The following is a 22,622-nucleotide window of genomic DNA, read 5'->3' as shown; positions in this document are numbered from 1 at the left end:
TCATCTCGGAGCAATTTCATCAGGTCGCGGGTCATCGATCGTTTTGCATGAAAAATTGAAGGTTCTTGCATGAACATTAATGTACTCTAAATGTTGTTTATATCTCTGCCCGCAGTGAATAAACACGTTTTAAGCCCTCGAAGTGAGCATTTGGGTCCTTTTAAGTCACTTTTACCCATGAGCCAAATCTTGAGTTTTGGCTCCCTAGAAGCATGAAAATGACTATAAAGATGCTCATTTTAACTCCAAAAGTGATGATCCACCTGTGAGAGTCAAAATTAGTTGAAAGATGAACATTTTCAAAACGGACCATTTTGGTCATCTCGGAGCAATTTCATCAGGTCATCGATCGTTTTGCATGAAAAATTTAACTTTCTTGCATGAACATTAATTTACTCTAAATGTTGTTTATTACTCTTTCCGCAGTGAATAAATACGTTTTAAGCCCTCGAAGTGAGCATTTGGGTCCTTTTAAGTCACTTTTAACCATGAGCCAAATCTTGAGTTTTGGCTCCCTAGAAGCATGAAAATGACGATAAAGATGCTAATTTTATCTCCAAAAGTGATGATACACCTCTGAGAGTCAAAATTAGTTGAAAGATGAACATTTTCAAAACGGACCATTTTGGTCATCTCGGAGCAATTTCATCAGGTCGCGGGGTCATCGATCGTTTTGCATGAAAAATTGAACGTTCTTGCATGAACATTAATTTACTCTAAATGTTGTTTATATCTCTTCCCGCAGTGAATAAACACGTTTTAAGCCCTCGAAGTGAGCATTTGGGTCCTTTTAATTCACTTTTAACCATGAGCCAAATCTTGAGTTTTGGCTCCTTAGAAGCATGAAAATGACGATAAAGATGCTCATTTTATCTCCAAAAGTGATGATCCACCTCTGAAAGTCAGAATTAGTTGAAAGATGGACATTTTCAAAATGGACCATTTTGGTAATCTCAGAGCAATTTCATCAGGTCGCGGGTCAACGATCGTTTTGCATAAAAAATTGAACGTTCTCGCATGAACATTATTTTACTCTAAATGTTGTTTATATCTCTTCCCGCAGTGAATAAACACGTTTTAAGCCCTCGAAGTGAGCATTTAGGCCTTTTTAAGTCACTTTTAACCATGAGCCAAATCTTGAGTTTTGGCTCCCTAGAAGCATGAAAATGACGATAAAGATGCTCATTTTATCTCCAAAAGTGATGATACACCTCTGAGAGTCAAAATTAGTTGAAAGATGAACATTTTCAAAACTGACTATTTTGGTCATCTCAGAGCAATTTCATCAGGTCGCGGGTCATCGATCGTTTTGCATGAAAAATTGAACGTTCTCGCATGTACATTAATTTACTCTAAATGTTGTTTATATCTCTTCCCGCAGTGAATAAACACGTTTTAAGCCCTCAAAGTGAACATTTGGGTCCTTTTAAGTCACTTTTACCCATGAGCTAAATCTTGTGTTTTGGCTCCCTAGAAGCATGAAAATGACTATAAAGATGCTCATTTTAGCTCCAAAAGTAATGATCCACCTCTGAGAGTAAAAATTAGTTGAAGGTTGAACATTTTCAAACCGGGCCATTTTGGTCATCTCATAGCAATTTCATCAGGTCGCGGGTCAACGATCGTTTTGCATGAAAAATTGAACGTTCTCGCATGAACATTATTTTACTCTAAATGTTGTTTATATCTCTTCCCGCAGTGAATAAACACGTTTTAAGCCCTTGAAGTGAGCATTTTGGCCTTTTTAAGTCACTTTTAACCATGAGCCAAATCTTGAGTTTTGGCTCCCTAGAAGCAAGAAAATGACGATAAAGATGCTCATTTTATATCCAAAAGTGATGTTCCACCTCTGAGAGTCAAAATTAGTTGAAAGATGAAAATTTTCAAAACGGACCATTTTGGTCATCTCGGAGCAATTTCGCGGGTCATCGATCGTTTTGCATGAAAAATTGAACGTTCTTGCATGAACATTAATTTACTCTAAATGTTGTTTATATCTCTTCCTGCAGTGAATAAACACGTTTTAAGCCCTCAAAGTGAGCATTTGGGCCTTTTTAAGTCACTTTTAACCATGAGCCAAATCTTGAGTTTTGGCTCCCTAGAAGTATGAAAATGACGATAAAGATGCTCATTTTATCTCCAAAAGTGATGATCCACCTCTGAGAGTCAAAATTAGTTGAAAGATGCACATTTTCAAAACGGACTATTTCGGTCATCTCAGAGCAATTTCATCAGGTCGCGGGTCATCGATCGTTTTGCATGAAAAATTGAACGTTCTCGCATGAACATTATTTTACTCTAAATGTTGTTTATATCTCTTCCTGCAGTGAATAAACACGTTTTAAGCCCTCGAAGTGAGCATTTGGGCCTTTTTAAGTCACTTTTAACCATGAGCCAAATCTTGAGTTTTGGCTCCCTAGAAGCATGAAAATGACAATAAAGATGCTCATTTTATCTCCAAAAGTGATGATCCACCTCTGAGAGTCAAAATTAGTTGAAAGATGAAAATGTTCAAAACGGACCATTTTGGTCATCTCGGAGCAATTTCATCAGGTCGCGGGTCATCGATCGTTTTGCATGAAAAATTGAACGTTCTCGCATGTACATTAATTTACTCTAAATGTTGTTTATATCTCTTCCCGCAGTGAATAAACACGTTTTAAGCCCTCAAAGTGAACATTTGGGTCCTTTTAAGTCACTTTTACCCATGAGCTAAATCTTGTGTTTTGGCTCCCTAGAAGCATGAAAATGACTATAAAGATGCTCATTTTAGCTCCAAAAGTAATGATCCACCTCTGAGAGTAAAAATTAGTTGAAGGTTGAACATTTTCAAACCGGGCCATTTTGGTCATCTCATAGCAATTTCATCAGGTCGCGGGTCAACGATCGTTTTGCATGAAAAATTGAACGTTCTCGCATGAACATTATTTTACTCTAAATGTTGTTTATATCTCTTCCCGCAGTGAATAAACACGTTTTAAGCCCTTGAAGTGAGCATTTTGGCCTTTTTAAGTCACTTTTAACCATGAGCCAAATCTTGAGTTTTGGCTCCCTAGAAGCAAGAAAATGACGATAAAGATGCTCATTTTATATCCAAAAGTGATGTTCCACCTCTGAGAGTCAAAATTAGTTGAACGATGAAAATTTTCAAAACGGACCATTTTGGTCATCTCGGAGCAATTTCGCGGGTCATCGATCGTTTTGCATGAAAAATTAAACGTTCTTGCATGAACATTAATTTACTCTAAATGTTGTTTATATCTCTTTCTGCAGTGAATAAACACGTTTTAAGCCCTCAAAGTGAGCATTTGGGCCTTTTTAAGTCACTTTTAACCATGAGCCAAATCTTGAGTTTTGGCTCCCTAGAAGTATGAAAATGACGATAAAGATGCTCATTTTATCTCCAAAAGTGATGATCCACCTCTGAGAGTCAAAATTAGTTGAAAGATGAACATTTTCAAAACGGACTATTTCGGTCATCTCAGAGCAATTTCATCAGGTCGCGGGTCATCGATCGTTTTGCATGAAAAATTGAACGTTCTCTCATGAACAATAATTTACTCTAAATGTTGTTTATATCTCTTCCCGCAGTGACTAAACACGTTTTAAGCCCTCGAAGTTAGCATTTGGGTCCTTTTAAGTCACTTTTACCCATGAGCCAAATCTTGAGTTTTGGCTCCCTAGAAGCATGAAAATGACTATAAAGATGCTCATTTTAGCTCCAAAAGTGATGATCCACCTCTGAGAGTAAAAATTAGTTGAAAGATGAACATTTTCAAAACAGACTATTTCGGTCATCTCAGAGCAATTTCATCAGGTCGCGGGTCATCGATCGTTTTGCATGAAAAATTGAACGTTCTCGCATGAACATTAATTTACTCTAAATGTTGTTTATATCTCTTCCCGCAGTGAATAAACATGTTTTAAGCCCTCGAAGTGAGCATTTGGGCCTTTTTAAGTCACTTTTAACCATGAGCCAAATCTTGAGTTTTGGCTCCCTAGAAGCATGAAAATGACGATAAAGATGCTCATTTTATCTCCAAAAGTGATGATCCACCTCTGAGAGTCAAAATTAGTTGAAAGATGAAAATTTTCAAAACGGACCATTTTGGTCATCTCGGAGCAATTTCATCAGGTCGCGGGTCATCGATCGTTTTGCATGAAACATTGAACGTTCTTGCATGAACATTAATTTACTCTAAATGTTGTTTATATCTCTTCCCGCAGTGAATAAACACGTTTTAAGCCCTCGAAGTGAGCATTTGGGTCCTTTTAATTCACTTTTAACAATGAGCCAAATCTTGAGTTTTGGCTCCTTAGAAGCATGAAAATGACGATAAAGATGCTCATGTTATCTCCAAAAGTGATGATCCACTTCTGAAAGTCAGAATTAGTTGAAAGATGGAAGGTTTTAAAACGGACCATTTGGTCATCTCAGAGCAATTTCATCAGGTCGTGGGTCATCGATCGTTTTGCATGAAAAATTGAACGTTCTTGCATGAACAATAATTTACTCTAAATGTTGTTTATATCTCTTCCCGCAGTGAATAAACACGTTTTAAGCCCTCGAAGTGAGCATTTGGGTCCTTTTAAGTCACTTTTACCCATGAGTCAAATCTTGAGTTTTGGCTCCCTAGAAGCATGAAAATGACAATAAAGATGCTCATTTTATCTCCAAAAGTGATGATCCACCTCTGAGAGTCAAAATTAGTTGAAAGATGAAAATGTTCAAAACGGACCATTTTGGTCATCTCGGAGCAATTTCATCAGGTCGCGGGTCATCGATCGTTTTGCATGAAAAATTGAACGTTCTCGCATGAACATTAATTTACTCTAAATGTTGTTTATATCTCTTCCCGCAGTGAATAAACACGTTTTAAGCCCTCGAAGTGAGCATTTGGGTCCTTTTAATTCACTTTTAACCATGAGACAAATCTTGAGTTTTGGCTCCTTAGAAGCATGAAAATGACGATAAAGATGCTCATTTTATCTCCAAAAGTGATGATCCACCTCTGAAAGTCAGAATTAGTTGAAAGATGGAAGGTTTTAAAACGGACCATTTTGGTCATCTCAGAGCAATTTCATCAGGTCGCGGGTCATCGATCGTTTTGCATGAAAAATTGAACGTTCTCGCATGAACAATAATTTACTCTAAATGTTGTTTATATCTCTTCCCGCAGTGAATAAACACGTTTTAAGCCCTCGAAGTGAGCATTTGGGTCCTTTTAAGTCACTTTTACCCATGAGCCATATCTTGAGTTTTGGCTTCCTAGAAGCATGAAAATGACTATAAAGATGCTCATTTTAGCTCCAAAAGTGATGATCCACCTCTGAGAGTAAAAATTAGTTGAAAGATGAATATTTTCAAAACGGACCATTTTGGTCATCTCAGAGCAATTTCATCAGGTCGCGGGTCAACGATCGTTTTGCATGAAAAATTGAACGTTCTCGCATGAACAATATTTTACTCTAAATGTTGTTCATATCTCTTCCCGCAGTGAATAAACACGTTTTAAGCCCTCGAAGTGAGCATTTGGGCCTTTTTAAGTCACTTTTAACCATGAGCCACATCTTGAGTTTTGGCTCCCTAGAAGCATGAAAATGACGACAAAGATGCTCATTTTATCTCCAAAAGTGATGATCCACCTCTGAGAGTCAAAATTAGTTGAAAGATGAAAATGTTCAAAACGGACCATTTTGGTCATCTCGGAGCAATTTCATCAGGTCGCGGGTCATCGATCGTTTTGCATGAAAAATTGAACGTTCTTGCATGAACATTAATTTACTCTAAATGTTGTTTATATCTCTTCCCGCAGTGAATAAACACGTTTTAAGCCCTCAAAGTGAGCATTTGGGCCTTTTTAAGTCACTTTTAACCATGAGCCAAATCTTGAGTTTTGGCTCCCTAGAAGCATGAAAATGACGATAAAGATGCTCATTTTATATCCAAAAGTGATGATCCACCTCTGAGAGTCAAAATTAGTTGAAAGATGAAAATTTTCAAAACGGATCATTTTGGTCATCTCGGAGCACTTTCATCAGGTCGCGGGTCATCGATCGTTTTGCATGAAAAATTGAACGTTCTTGCATGAACATTAATTTACTCTAAATGTTGTTTATATCTCTTCCCGCAGTGAATAAACACATTTTAAGCCCTCGAAGTGAGCATTTGGGTCCTTTTAATTCACTTTTAACCATGAGCCAAATCTTGAGTTTTGGCTCCTTAGAAGCATGAAAATGACGATAAAGATGCTCATTTTATCTCCAAAAGTGATGATCCACCTCTGAAAGTCAGAATTAGTTGAAAGATGGAAGGTTTTAAAACGGACCATTTTGGTCATCTCAGAGCAATTTCATCAGGTCGCGAGTCATCGATCGTTTTGCATGAAAAATTGAACGTTCTCGCATGAACAATAATTTACTCTAAATGTTGTTTATATCTCTTCCCGCAGTGAATAAACACGTTTTAAGCCCTCGAAGTGAGCATTTGGGCCTTTTTAAGTCACTTTTAACCATGAGCCAAATCTTGAGTTTTGGCTCCCTAGAAGCATGAAAATGACGACAAAGATGCTCATTTTATCTCCAAAAGTGATGATCCACCTCTGAGAGTCAAAATTAGTTGAAAGATGAAAATTTTCAAAACGGACCATTTTGGTCATCTCGGAGCAATTTCATCAGGTCGCGGGTCATCGATCGTTTTGCATGAAAAATTGAACGTTCTTGCATGAACATTAATGTACTCTAAATGTTGTTTATATCTCTGCCCGCAGTGAATAAACACGTTTTAAGCCCTCGAAGTGAGCATTTGGGTCCTTTTAAGTCACTTTTACCCATGAGCCAAATCTTGAGTTTTGGCTCCCTAGAAGCATGAAAATGACTATAAAGATGCTCATTTTTAACTCCAAAAGTGATGATCCACCTGTGAGAGTCAAAATTAGTTGAAAGATGAACATTTTCAAAACGGACCATTTTGGTCATCTCGGAGCAATTTCATCAGGTCATCGATCGTTTTGCATGAAAAATTGAACTTTCTTGCATGAACATTAATTTACTCTAAATGTTGTTTATTACTCTTTCCGCAGTGAATAAATACGTTTTAAGCCCTCGAAGTGAGCATTTGGGTCCTTTTAAGTCACTTTTAACCATGAGCCAAATCTTGAGTTTTGGCTCCCTAGAAGCATGAAAATGACGATAAAGATGCTAATTTTATCTCCAAAAGTGATGATACACCTCTGAGAGTCAAAATTAGTTGAAAGATGAACATTTTCAAAACGGACCATTTTGGTCATCTCGGAGCAATTTCATCAGGTCGCGGGTCATCGATCGTTTTGCATGAAAAATTGAACGTTCTTGCATGAACATTAATTTACTCTAAATGTTGTTTATATCTCTTCCCGCAGTGAATAAACACATTTTAAGCCCTCGAAGTGAGCATTTGGGTCCTTTTAATTCACTTTTAACCATGAGCCAAATCTTGAGTTTTGGCTCCTTAGAAGCATGAAAATGACGATAAAGATGCTCATTTTATCTCCAAAAGTGATGATCCACCTCTGAAAGTCAGAATTAGTTGAAAGATGGAAGGTTTTAAAACGGACCATTTTGGTCATCTCAGAGCAATTTCATCAGGTCGCGAGTCATCGATCGTTTTGCATGAAAAATTGAACGTTCTCGCATGAACAATAATTTACTCTAAATGTTGTTTATATCTCTTCCCGCAGTGAATAAACACGTTTTAAGCCCTCGAAGTGAGCATTTGGGCCTTTTTAAGTCACTTTTAACCATGAGCCAAATCTTGAGTTTTGGCTCCCTAGAAGCATGAAAATGACGACAAAGATGCTCATTTTATCTCCAAAAGTGATGATCCACCTCTGAGAGTCAAAATTAGTTGAAAGATGAAAATTTTCAAAACGGACCATTTTGGTCATCTCGGAGCAATTTCATCAGGTCGCGGGTCATCGATCGTTTTGCATGAAAAATTGAAGGTTCTTGCATGAACATTAATGTACTCTAAATGTTGTTTATATCTCTGCCCGCAGTGAATAAACACGTTTTAAGCCCTCGAAGTGAGCATTTGGGTCCTTTTAAGTCACTTTTACCCATGAGCCAAATCTTGAGTTTTGGCTCCCTAGAAGCATGAAAATGACTATAAAGATGCTCATTTTAACTCCAAAAGTGATGATCCACCTGTGAGAGTCAAAATTAGTTGAAAGATGAACATTTTCAAAACGGACCATTTTGGTCATCTCGGAGCAATTTCATCAGGTCATCGATCGTTTTGCATGAAAAATTTAACTTTCTTGCATGAACATTAATTTACTCTAAATGTTGTTTATTACTCTTTCCGCAGTGAATAAATACGTTTTAAGCCCTCGAAGTGAGCATTTGGGTCCTTTTAAGTCACTTTTAACCATGAGCCAAATCTTGAGTTTTGGCTCCCTAGAAGCATGAAAATGACGATAAAGATGCTAATTTTATCTCCAAAAGTGATGATACACCTCTGAGAGTCAAAATTAGTTGAAAGATGAACATTTTCAAAACGGACCATTTTGGTCATCTCGGAGCAATTTCATCAGGTCGCGGGGTCATCGATCGTTTTGCATGAAAAATTGAACGTTCTTGCATGAACATTAATTTACTCTAAATGTTGTTTATATCTCTTCCCGCAGTGAATAAACACGTTTTAAGCCCTCGAAGTGAGCATTTGGGTCCTTTTAATTCACTTTTAACCATGAGCCAAATCTTGAGTTTTGGCTCCTTAGAAGCATGAAAATGACGATAAAGATGCTCATTTTATCTCCAAAAGTGATGATCCACCTCTGAAAGTCAGAATTAGTTGAAAGATGGACATTTTCAAAATGGACCATTTTGGTAATCTCAGAGCAATTTCATCAGGTCGCGGGTCAACGATCGTTTTGCATAAAAAATTGAACGTTCTCGCATGAACATTATTTTACTCTAAATGTTGTTTATATCTCTTCCCGCAGTGAATAAACACGTTTTAAGCCCTCGAAGTGAGCATTTAGGCCTTTTTAAGTCACTTTTAACCATGAGCCAAATCTTGAGTTTTGGCTCCCTAGAAGCATGAAAATGACGATAAAGATGCTCATTTTATCTCCAAAAGTGATGATACACCTCTGAGAGTCAAAATTAGTTGAAAGATGAACATTTTCAAAACTGACTATTTTGGTCATCTCAGAGCAATTTCATCAGGTCGCGGGTCATCGATCGTTTTGCATGAAAAATTGAACGTTCTCGCATGTACATTAATTTACTCTAAATGTTGTTTATATCTCTTCCCGCAGTGAATAAACACGTTTTAAGCCCTCAAAGTGAACATTTGGGTCCTTTTAAGTCACTTTTACCCATGAGCTAAATCTTGTGTTTTGGCTCCCTAGAAGCATGAAAATGACTATAAAGATGCTCATTTTAGCTCCAAAAGTAATGATCCACCTCTGAGAGTAAAAATTAGTTGAAGGTTGAACATTTTCAAACCGGGCCATTTTGGTCATCTCATAGCAATTTCATCAGGTCGCGGGTCAACGATCGTTTTGCATGAAAAATTGAACGTTCTCGCATGAACATTATTTTACTCTAAATGTTGTTTATATCTCTTCCCGCAGTGAATAAACACGTTTTAAGCCCTTGAAGTGAGCATTTTGGCCTTTTTAAGTCACTTTTAACCATGAGCCAAATCTTGAGTTTTGGCTCCCTAGAAGCAAGAAAATGACGATAAAGATGCTCATTTTATATCCAAAAGTGATGTTCCACCTCTGAGAGTCAAAATTAGTTGAAAGATGAAAATTTTCAAAACGGACCATTTTGGTCATCTCGGAGCAATTTCGCGGGTCATCGATCGTTTTGCATGAAAAATTGAACGTTCTTGCATGAACATTAATTTACTCTAAATGTTGTTTATATCTCTTCCTGCAGTGAATAAACACGTTTTAAGCCCTCAAAGTGAGCATTTGGGCCTTTTTAAGTCACTTTTAACCATGAGCCAAATCTTGAGTTTTGGCTCCCTAGAAGTATGAAAATGACGATAAAGATGCTCATTTTATCTCCAAAAGTGATGATCCACCTCTGAGAGTCAAAATTAGTTGAAAGATGCACATTTTCAAAACGGACTATTTCGGTCATCTCAGAGCAATTTCATCAGGTCGCGGGTCATCGATCGTTTTGCATGAAAAATTGAACGTTCTCGCATGAACATTATTTTACTCTAAATGTTGTTTATATCTCTTCCTGCAGTGAATAAACACGTTTTAAGCCCTCGAAGTGAGCATTTGGGCCTTTTTAAGTCACTTTTAACCATGAGCCAAATCTTGAGTTTTGGCTCCCTAGAAGCATGAAAATGACAATAAAGATGCTCATTTTATCTCCAAAAGTGATGATCCACCTCTGAGAGTCAAAATTAGTTGAAAGATGAAAATTTTCAAAAGGACCATTTTGGTCATCTCGGAGCAATTTCATCAGGTCGCGGGTCATCGATCGTTTTGCATGAAAAATTGAACATTCTTGCATGAACATTAATTTACTCTAAATGTTGTTTATATCTCTTCCTGCAGTGAATAAACACGTTTTAAGCCCTCAAAGTGAGCATTTGGGACTTTTTAAGTCACTTTTACCCATGAGCCATATCTTGAGTTTTGGCTCCCTAGAAGCATGAAAATGACTATAAAGATGCTAATTTTAGCTCCAAAAGTGATGATCCACCTCTGAGAGTAAAAATTAGTTGAAAGATGAATATTTTCAAAACGGACCATTTTGGTCATCTCAGAGCAATTTCATCAGGTCGCGGGTCATCGATCGTTTTGCATGAAAAATTGAACGTTCTCGCATGAACAATATTTTACTCTAAATGTTGTTTATATCTCTTCCCGCAGTGAATAAACACGTTTTAAGCCCTCGAAGTGAGCATTTGGGCCTTTTTAAGTCACTTTTAACCATGAGCCAAATCTTGAGTTTTGGCTCCCTAGAAGCATGAAAATGACGATAAAGATGCTCATTTTATATCCAAAAGTGATGATCCACCTCTGAGAGTCAAAATTAGTTGAAAGATGAAAATTTTCAAAACGGATCATTTTGGTCATCTCGGAGCAATTTCATCAGGTCGCGGGTCATCGATCGTTTTGCATGAAAAATTGAACGTTCTTGCATGAACATTAATTTACTCTAAATGTTGTTTATATCTCTTCCCGCAGTGAATAAACACATTTTAAGCCCTCGAAGTGAGCATTTGGGTCCTTTTAATTCACTTTTAACCATGAGCCAAATCTTGAGTTTTGGCTCCTTAGAAGCATGAAAATGACGATAAAGATGCTCATTTTATCTCCAAAAGTGATGATCCACCTCTGAAAGTCAGAATTAGTTGAAAGATGGAAGGTTTTAAAACGGACCATTTTGGTCATCTCAGAGCAATTTCATCAGGTCGCGAGTCATCGATCGTTTTGCATGAAAAATTGAACGTTCTCGCATGAACAATAATTTACTCTAAATGTTGTTTATATCTCTTCCCGCAGTGAATAAACACGTTTTAAGCCCTCGAAGTGAGCATTTGTGCCTTTTTAAGTCACTTTTAACCATGAGCCAAATCTTGAGTTTTGGCTCCCTAGAAGCATGAAAATGACGACAAAGATGCTCATTTTATCTCCAAAAGTGATGATCCACCTCTGAGAGTCAAAATTAGTTGAAAGATGAAAATTTTCAAAACGGACCATTTTGGTCATCTCGGAGCAATTTCATCAGGTCGCGGGTCATCGATCGTTTTGCATGAAAAATTGAACGTTCTTGCATGAACATTAATGTACTCTAAATGTTGTTTATATCTCTGCCCGCAGTGAATAAACACGTTTTAAGCCCTCGAAGTGAGCATTTGGGTCCTTTTAAGTCACTTTTACCCATGAGCCAAATCTTGAGTTTTGGCTCCCTAGAAGCATGAAAATGACTATAAAGATGCTCATTTTAACTCCAAAAGTGATGATCCACCTGTGAGAGTCAAAATTAGTTGAAAGATGAACATTTTCAAAACGGACCATTTTGGTCATCTCGGAGCAATTTCATCAGGTCATCGATCGTTTTGCATGAAAAATTGAACTTTCTTGCATTTACATTAATTTACTCTAAATGTTGTTTATTACTCTTTCCGCAGTGAATAAATACGTTTTAAGCCCTCGAAGTGAGCATTTGGGTCCTTTTAAGTCACTTTTAACCATGAGCCAAATCTTGAGTTTTGGCTCCCTAGAAGCATGAAAATGACGATAAAGATGCTAATTTTATCTCCAAAAGTGATGATACACCTCTGAGAGTCAAAATTAGTTGAAAGATGAACATTTTCAAAACGGACCATTTTGGTCATCTCGGAGCAATTTCATCAGGTCGCGGGTCATCGATCGTTTTGCATGAAAAATTGAACGTTCTTGCATGAACATTAATTTACTCTAAATGTTGTTTATATCTCTTCCCGCAGTGAATAAACACATTTTAAGCCCTCGAAGTGAGCATTTGGGTCCTTTTAATTCACTTTTAACCATGAGCCAAATCTTGAGTTTTGGCTCCTTAGAAGCATGAAAATGACGATAAAGATGCTCATTTTATCTCCAAAAGTGATGATCCACCTCTGAAAGTCAGAATTAGTTGAAAGATGGAAGGTTTTAAAACGGACCATTTTGGTCATCTCAGAGCAATTTCATCAGGTCGCGAGTCATCGATCGTTTTGCATGAAAAATTGAACGTTCTCGCATGAACAATAATTTACTCTAAATGTTGTTTATATCTCTTCCCGCAGTGAATAAACACGTTTTAAGCCCTCGAAGTGAGCATTTGTGCCTTTTTAAGTCACTTTTAACCATGAGCCAAATCTTGAGTTTTGGCTCCCTAGAAGCATGAAAATGACGACAAAGATGCTCATTTTATCTCCAAAAGTGATGATCCACCTCTGAGAGTCAAAATTAGTTGAAAGATGAAAATTTTCAAAACGGACCATTTTGGTCATCTCGGAGCAATTTCATCAGGTCGCGGGTCATCGATCGTTTTGCATGAAAAATTGAACGTTCTTGCATGAACATTAATGTACTCTAAATGTTGTTTATATCTCTGCCCGCAGTGAATAAACACGTTTTAAGCCCTCGAAGTGAGCATTTGGGTCCTTTTAAGTCACTTTTACCCATGAGCCAAATCTTGAGTTTTGGCTCCCTAGAAGTATGAAAATGACGATAAAGATGCTCATTTTATCTCCAAAAGTGATGATCCACCTGTGAGAGTCAAAATTAGTTGAAAGATGAACATTTTCAAAACGGACCATTTTGGTCATCTCGGAGCAATTTCATCAGGTCATCGATCGTTTTGCATGAAAAATTGAACTTTCTTGCATTTACATTAATTTACTCTAAATGTTGTTTATTACTCTTTCCGCAGTGAATAAATACGTTTTAAGCCCTCGAAGTGAGCATTTGGGTCCTTTTAAGTCACTTTTAACCATGAGCCAAATCTTGAGTTTTGGCTCCCTAGAAGCATGAAAATGACGATAAAGATGCTAATTTTATCTCCAAAAGTGATGATACACCTCTGAGAGTCAAAATTAGTTGAAAGATGAACATTTTCAAAACGGACCATTTTGGTCATCTCGGAGCAATTTCATCAGGTCGCGGGTCATCGATCGTTTTGCATGAAAAATTGAACGTTCTTGCATGAACATTAATTTACTCTAAATGTTGTTTATATCTCTTCCCGCAGTGAATAAACACATTTTAAGCCCTCGAAGTGAGCATTTGGGTCCTTTTAATTCACTTTTAACCATGAGCCAAATCTTGAGTTTTGGCTCCTTAGAAGCATGAAAATGACGATAAAGATGCTCATTTTATCTCCAAAAGTGATGATCCACCTCTGAAAGTCAGAATTAGTTGAAAGATGGAAGGTTTTAAAACGGACCATTTTGGTCATCTCAGAGCAATTTCATCAGGTCGCGAGTCATCGATCGTTTTGCATGAAAAATTGAACGTTCTCGCATGAACAATAATTTACTCTAAATGTTGTTTATATCTCTTCCCGCAGTGAATAAACACGTTTTAAGCCCTCGAAGTGAGCATTTGTGCCTTTTTAAGTCACTTTTAACCATGAGCCAAATCTTGAGTTTTGGCTCCCTAGAAGCATGAAAATGACGACAAAGATGCTCATTTTATCTCCAAAAGTGATGATCCACCTCTGAGAGTCAAAATTAGTTGAAAGATGAACATTTTCAAAACGGACCATTTTGGTCATCTCGGAGCAATTTCATCAGGTCGCGGGTCATCGATCGTTTTGCATGAAAAATTGAACGTTCTTGCATGAACATTAATGTACTCTAAATGTTGTTTATATCTCTGCCCGCAGTGAATAAACACGTTTTAAGCCCTCGAAGTGAGCATTTGGGTCCTTTTAAGTCACTTTTACCCATGAGCCAAATCTTGAGTTTTGGCTCCCTAGAAGTATGAAAATGACGATAAAGATGCTCATTTTATCTCCAAAAGTGATGATCCACCTGTGAGAGTCAAAATTAGTTGAAAGATGAACATTTTCAAAACGGACCATTTTGGTCATCTCGGAGCAATTTCATCAGGTCATCGATCGTTTTGCATGAAAAATTGAACTTTCTTGCATGAACATTAATTTACTCTAAATGTTGTTTATTACTCTTTCCGCAGTGAATAAATACGTTTTAAGCCCTCGAAGTGAGCATTTGGGTCCTTTTAAGTCACTTTTAACCATGAGCCAAATCTTGAGTTTTGGCTCCCTAGAAGCATGAAAATGACGATAAAGATGCTAATTTTATCTCCAAAAGTGATGATACACCTCTGAGAGTCAAAATTAGTTGAAAGATGAACATTTTCAAAACGGACCATTTTGGTCATCTCGGAGCAATTTCATCAGGTCGCGGGTCATCGATCGTTTTGCATGAAAAATTGAACGTTCTTGCATGAACATTAATTTACTCTAAATGTTGTTTATATCTCTTCCCGCAGTGAATAAACACATTTTAAGCCCTCGAAGTGAGCATTTGGGTCCTTTTAATTCACTTTTAACCATGAGCCAAATCTTGAGTTTTGGCTCCTTAGAAGCATGAAAATGACGATAAAGATGCTCATTTTATCTCCAAAAGTGATGATCCACCTCTGAAAGTCAGAATTAGTTGAAAGATGGAAGGTTTTAAAACGGACCATTTTGGTCATCTCAGAGCAATTTCATCAGGTCGCGAGTCATCGATTGTTTTGCATGAAAAATTGAACGTTCTCGCATGAACAATAATTTACTCTAAATGTTGTTTATATCTCTTCCCGCAGTGAATAAACACGTTTTAAGCCCTCGAAGTGAGCATTTGGGCCTTTTTAAGTCACTTTTAACCATGAGCCAAATCTTGAGTTTTGGCTCCCTAGAAGCATGAAAATGACGACAAAGATGCTCATTTTATCTCCAAAAGTGATGATCCACCTCTGAGAGTCAAAATTAGTTGAAAGATGAAAATTTTCAAAACGGACCATTTTGGTCATCTCGGAGCAATTTCGCGGGTCATCGATCGTTTTGCATGAAAAATTGAACGTTCTTGCATGAACATTAATTTACTCTAAATGTTGTTTATATCTCTTCCTGCAGTGAATAAACACGTTTTAAGCCCTCAAAGTGAGCATTTGGGCCTTTTTAAGTCACTTTTAACCATGAGCCAAATCTTGAGTTTTGGCTCCCTAGAAGTATGAAAATGACGATAAAGATGCTCATTTTATCTCCAAAAGTGATGATCCACCTCTGAGAGTCAAAATTAGTTGAAAGATGCACATTTTCAAAACGGACTATTTCGGTCATCTCAGAGCAATTTCATCAGGTCGCGGGTCATCGATCGTTTTGCATGAAAAATTGAACGTTCTCGCATGAACATTATTTTACTCTAAATGTTGTTTATATCTCTTCCTGCAGTGAATAAACACGTTTTAAGCCCTCGAAGTGAGCATTTGGGCCTTTTTAAGTCACTTTTAACCATGAGCCAAATCTTGAGTTTTGGCTCCCTAGAAGCATGAAAATGACAATAAAGATGCTCATTTTATCTCCAAAAGTGATGATCCACCTCTGAGAGTCAAAATTAGTTGAAAGATGAAAATTTTCAAAAGGACCATTTTGGTCATCTCGGAGCAATTTCATCAGGTCGCGGGTCATCGATCGTTTTGCATGAAAAATTGAACATTCTTGCATGAACATTAATTTACTCTAAATGTTGTTTATATCTCTTCCTGCAGTGAATAAACACGTTTTAAGCCCTCAAAGTGAGCATTTGGGACTTTTTAAGTCACTTTTACCCATGAGCCATATCTTGAGTTTTGGCTCCCTAGAAGCATGAAAATGACTATAAAGATGCTAATTTTAGCTCCAAAAGTGATGATCCACCTCTGAGAGTAAAAATTAGTTGAAAGATGAATATTTTCAAAACGGACCATTTTGGTCATCTCAGAGCAATTTCATCAGGTCGCGGGTCATCGATCGTTTTGCATGAAAAATTGAACGTTCTCGCATGAACAATATTTTACTCTAAATGTTGTTTATATCTCTTCCCGCAGTGAATAAACACGTTTTAAGCCCTCGAAGTGAGCATTTGGGCCTTTTTAAGTCACTTTTAACCATGAGCCAAATCTTGAGTTTTGGCTCCCTAGAAGCATGAAAATGACGATAAAGATGCTCATTTTATATCCAAAAGTGATGATCCACCTCTGAGAGTCAAAATTAGTTGAAAGATGAAAATTTTCAAAACGGATCATTTTGGTCATCTCGGAGCAATTTCATCAGGTCGCGGGTCATCGATCGTTTTGCATGAAAAATTGAACGTTCTTGCATGAACATTAATTTACTCTAAATGTTGTTTATATCTCTTCCCGCAGTGAATAAACACATTTTAAGCCCTCGAAGTGAGCATTTGGGTCCTTTTAATTCACTTTTAACCATGAGCCAAATCTTGAGTTTTGGCTCCTTAGAAGCATGAAAATGACGATAAAGATGCTCATTTTATCTCCAAAAGTGATGATCCACCTCTGAAAGTCAGAATTAGTTGAAAGATGGAAGGTTTTAAAACGGACCATTTTGGTCATCTCAGAGCAATTTCATCAGGTCGCGAGTCATCGATCGTTTTGCATGAAAAATTGAACGTTCTCGCATGAACAATAATTTACTCTAAATGTTGTTTATATCTCTTCCCGCAGTGAATAAACACGTTTTAAGCCCTCGAAGTGAGCATTTGTGCCTTTTTAAGTCACTTTTAACCATGAGCCAAATCTTGAGTTTTGGCTCCCTAGAAGCATGAAAATGACGACAAAGATGCTCATTTTATCTCCAAAAGTGATGATCCACCTCTGAGAGTCAAAATTAGTTGAAAGATGAAAATTTTCAAAACGGACCATTTTGGTCATCTCGGAGCAATTTCATCAGGTCGCGGGTCATCGATCGTTTTGCATGAAAAATTGAACGTTCTTGCATGAACATTAATGTACTCTAAATGTTGTTTATATCTCTGCCCGCAGTGAATAAACACGTTTTAAGCCCTCGAAGTGAGCATTTGGGTCCTTTTAAGTCACTTTTACCCATGAGCCAAATCTTGAGTTTTGGCTCCCTAGAAGCATGAAAATGACTATAAAGATGCTCATTTTAACTCCAAAAGTGATGATCCACCTGTGAGAGTCAAAATTAGTTGAAAGATGAACATTTTCAAAACGGACCATTTTGGTCATCTCGGAGCAATTTCATCAGGTCATCGATCGTTTTGCATGAAAAATTGAACTTTCTTGCATTTACATTAATTTACTCTAAATGTTGTTTATTACTCTTTCCGCAGTGAATAAATACGTTTTAAGCCCTCGAAGTGAGCATTTGGGTCCTTTTAAGTCACTTTTAACCATGAGCCAAATCTTGAGTTTTGGCTCCCTAGAAGCATGAAAATGACGATAAAGATGCTAATTTTATCTCCAAAAGTGATGATACACCTCTGAGAGTCAAAATTAGTTGAAAGATGAACATTTTCAAAACGGACCATTTTGGTCATCTCGGAGCAATTTCATCAGGTCGCGGGTCATCGATCGTTTTGCATGAAAAATTGAACGTTCTTGCATGAACATTAATTTACTCTAAATGTTGTTTATATCTCTTCCCGCAGTGAATAAACACATTTTAAGCCCTCGAAGTGAGCATTTGGGTCCTTTTAATTCACTTTTAACCATGAGCCAAATCTTGAGTTTTGGCTCCTTAGAAGCATGAAAATGACGATAAAGATGCTCATTTTATCTCCAAAAGTGATGATCCACCTCTGAAAGTCAGAATTAGTTGAAAGATGGAAGGTTTTAAAACGGACCATTTTGGTCATCTCAGAGCAATTTCATCAGGTCGCGAGTCATCGATCGTTTTGCATGAAAAATTGAACGTTCTCGCATGAACAATAATTTACTCTAAATGTTGTTTATATCTCTTCCCGCAGTGAATAAACACGTTTTAAGCCCTCGAAGTGAGCATTTGTGCCTTTTTAAGTCACTTTTAACCATGAGCCAAATCTTGAGTTTTGGCTCCCTAGAAGCATGAAAATGACGACAAAGATGCTCATTTTATCTCCAAAAGTGATGATCCACCTCTGAGAGTCAAAATTAGTTGAAAGATGAAAATTTTCAAAACGGACCATTTTGGTCATCTCGGAGCAATTTCATCAGGTCGCGGGTCATCGATCGTTTTGCATGAAAAATTGAACGTTCTTGCATGAACATTAATGTACTCTAAATGTTGTTTATATCTCTGCCCGCAGTGAATAAACACGTTTTAAGCCCTCGAAGTGAGCATTTGGGTCCTTTTAAGTCACTTTTACCCATGAGCCAAATCTTGAGTTTTGGCTCCCTAGAAGTATGAAAATGACGATAAAGATGCTCATTTTATCTCCAAAAGTGATGATCCACCTGTGAGAGTCAAAATTAGTTGAAAGATGAACATTTTCAAAACGGACCATTTTGGTCATCTCGGAGCAATTTCATCAGGTCATCGATCGTTTTGCATGAAAAATTGAACTTTCTTGCATTTACATTAATTTACTCTAAATGTTGTTTATTACTCTTTCCGCAGTGAATAAATACGTTTTAAGCCCTCGAAGTGAGCATTTGGGTCCTTTTAAGTCACTTTTAACCATGAGCCAAATCTTGAGTTTTGGCTCCCTAGAAGCATGAAAATGACGATAAAGATGCTAATTTTATCTCCAAAAGTGATGATACACCTCTGAGAGTCAAAATTAGTTGAAAGATGAACATTTTCAAAACGGACCATTTTGGTCATCTCGGAGCAATTTCATCAGGTCGCGGGTCATCGATCGTTTTGCATGAAAAATTGAACGTTCTTGCATGAACATTAATTTACTCTAAATGTTGTTTATATCTCTTCCCGCAGTGAATAAACACATTTTAAGCCCTCGAAGTGAGCATTTGGGTCCTTTTAATTCACTTTTAACCATGAGCCAAATCTTGAGTTTTGGCTCCTTAGAAGCATGAAAATGACGATAAAGATGCTCATTTTATCTCCAAAAGTGATGATCCACCTCTGAAAGTCAGAATTAGTTGAAAGATGGAAGGTTTTAAAACGGACCATTTTGGTCATCTCAGAGCAATTTCATCAGGTCGCGAGTCATCGATCGTTTTGCATGAAAAATTGAACGTTCTCGCATGAACAATAATTTACTCTAAATGTTGTTTATATCTCTTCCCGCAGTGAATAAACACGTTTTAAGCCCTCGAAGTGAGCATTTGTGCCTTTTTAAGTCACTTTTAACCATGAGCCAAATCTTGAGTTTTGGCTCCCTAGAAGCATGAAAATGACGACAAAGATGCTCATTTTATCTCCAAAAGTGATGATCCACCTCTGAGAGTCAAAATTAGTTGAAAGATGAACATTTTCAAAACGGACCATTTTGGTCATCTCGGAGCAATTTCATCAGGTCGCGGGTCATCGATCGTTTTGCATGAAAAATTGAACGTTCTTGCATGAACATTAATGTACTCTAAATGTTGTTTATATCTCTGCCCGCAGTGAATAAACACGTTTTAAGCCCTCGAAGTGAGCATTTGGGTCCTTTTAAGTCACTTTTACCCATGAGCCAAATCTTGAGTTTTGGCTCCCTAGAAGTATGAAAATGACGATAAAGATGCTCATTTTATCTCCAAAAGTGATGATCCACCTGTGAGAGTCAAAATTAGTTGAAAGATGAACATTTTCAAAACGGACCATTTTGGTCATCTCGGAGCAATTTCATCAGGTCATCGATCGTTTTGCATGAAAAATTGAACTTTCTTGCATGAACATTAATTTACTCTAAATGTTGTTTATTACTCTTTCCGCAGTGAATAAATACGTTTTAAGCCCTCGAAGTGAGCATTTGGGTCCTTTTAAGTCACTTTTAACCATGAGCCAAATCTTGAGTTTTGGCTCCCTAGAAGCATGAAAATGACGATAAAGATGCTAATTTTATCTCCAAAAGTGATGATACACCTCTGAGAGTCAAAATTAGTTGAAAGATGAACATTTTCAAAACGGACCATTTTGGTCATCTCGGAGCAATTTCATCAGGTCGCGGGTCATCGATCGTTTTGCATGAAAAATTGAACGTTCTTGCATGAACATTAATTTACTCTAAATGTTGTTTATATCTCTTCCCGCAGTGAATAAACACATTTTAAGCCCTCGAAGTGAGCATTTGGGTCCTTTTAATTCACTTTTAACCATGAGCCAAATCTTGAGTTTTGGCTCCTTAGAAGCATGAAAATGACGATAAAGATGCTCATTTTATCTCCAAAAGTGATGATCCACCTCTGAAAGTCAGAATTAGTTGAAAGATGGAAGGTTTTAAAACGGACCATTTTGGTCATCTCAGAGCAATTTCATCAGGTCGCGAGTCATCGATTGTTTTGCATGAAAAATTGAACGTTCTCGCATGAACAATAATTTACTCTAAATGTTGTTTATATCTCTTCCCGCAGTGAATAAACACGTTTTAAGCCCTCGAAGTGAGCATTTGGGCCTTTTTAAGTCACTTTTAACCATGAGCCAAATCTTGAGTTTTGGCTCCCTAGAAGCATGAAAATGACGACAAAGATGCTCATTTTATCTCCAAAAGTGATGATCCACCTCTGAGAGTCAAAATTAGTTGAAAGATGAAAATTTTCAAAACGGACCATTTTGGTCATCTCGGAGCAATTTCATCAGGTCGCGGGTCATCGATCGTTTTGCATGAAAAATTGAACGTTCTTGCATGAACATTAATGTACTCTAAATGTTGTTTATATCTCTGCCCGCAGTGAATAAACACGTTTTAAGCCCTCGAAGTGAGCATTTGGGTCCTTTTTAGTCACTTTTACCCATGAGCCAAATCTTGAGTTTTGGCTCCCTAGAAGCATGAAAATGACTATAAAGATGCTCATTTTAACTCCAAAAGTGATGATCCACCTGTGAGAGTCAAAATTAGTTGAAATATGAACATTTTCAAAACGGACCATTTTGGTCATCTCGGAGCAATTTCATCAGGTCATCGATCGTTTTGCATGAAAAATGGAACTTTCTTGCATGAACATTAATTTACTCTAAATGTTGTTTATTACTCTTTCCGAAGTGAATAAATACGTTTTAAGCCCTCGAAGTGAGCATTTGGGTCCTTTTAAGTCACTTTTAACCATGAGCCAAATCTTGAGTTTTGGCTCCCTAGAAGCATGAAAATGACGATAAAGATGCTAATTTTATCTCCAAAAGTGATGATACACCTCTGAGAGTCAAAATTAGTTGAAAGATGAACATTTTCAAAACGGACCATTTTGGTCATCTCGGAGCAATTTCATCAGGTCGCGGGTCATCGATCGTTTTGCATGAAAAATTGAACGTTCTTGCATGAACATTAATTTACTCTAAATGTTGTTTATATCTCTTCCCGCAGTGAATAAACACATTTTAAGCCCTCGAAGTGAGCATTTGGGTCCTTTTAATTTACTTTTAACCATGAGCCAAATCTTGAGTTTTGGCTCCTTAGAAGCATGAAAATGACGATAAAGATGCTCATTTTATCTCCAAAAGTGATGATCCACCTCTAAAAGTCAGAATTAGTTGAAAGATGGAAGGTTTTAAAACGGACCATTTTGGTCATCTCAGAGCAATTTCATCAGGTCGCGAGTCATCGATCGTTTTGCATGAAAAATTGAACGTTCTCGCATGAACAATAATTTACTCTAAATGTTGTTTATATCTCTTCCCGCAGTGAATAAACACGTTTTAAGCCCTCGAAGTGAGCATTTGGGCCTTTTTAAGTCACTTTTAACCATGAGCCAAATCTTGAGTTTTGGCTCCCTAGAAGCATGAAAATGACGACAAAGATGCTCATTTTATCTCCAAAAGTGATGATCCACCTCTGAGAGTCAAAATTAGTTGAAAGATGAAAATTTTCAAAACGGACCATTTTGGTCATCTCGGAGCAATTTCATCAGGTCGCGGGTCATCGTTCGTTTTGCATGAAAAATTGAACGTTCTTGCATGAACATTAATGTACTCTAAATGTTGTTTATATCTCTGCCCGCAGTGAATAAACACGTTTTAAGCCCTCGAAGTGA

This window comes from Lissotriton helveticus, chromosome 2_1 (assembly GCF_964261635.1).
Source record: "Lissotriton helveticus chromosome 2_1, aLisHel1.1, whole genome shotgun sequence".
In the NCBI taxonomy this organism is placed as follows: Eukaryota; Metazoa; Chordata; class Amphibia; order Caudata; family Salamandridae; genus Lissotriton; species Lissotriton helveticus.
This window is presented reverse-complemented; position numbering follows the sequence as displayed.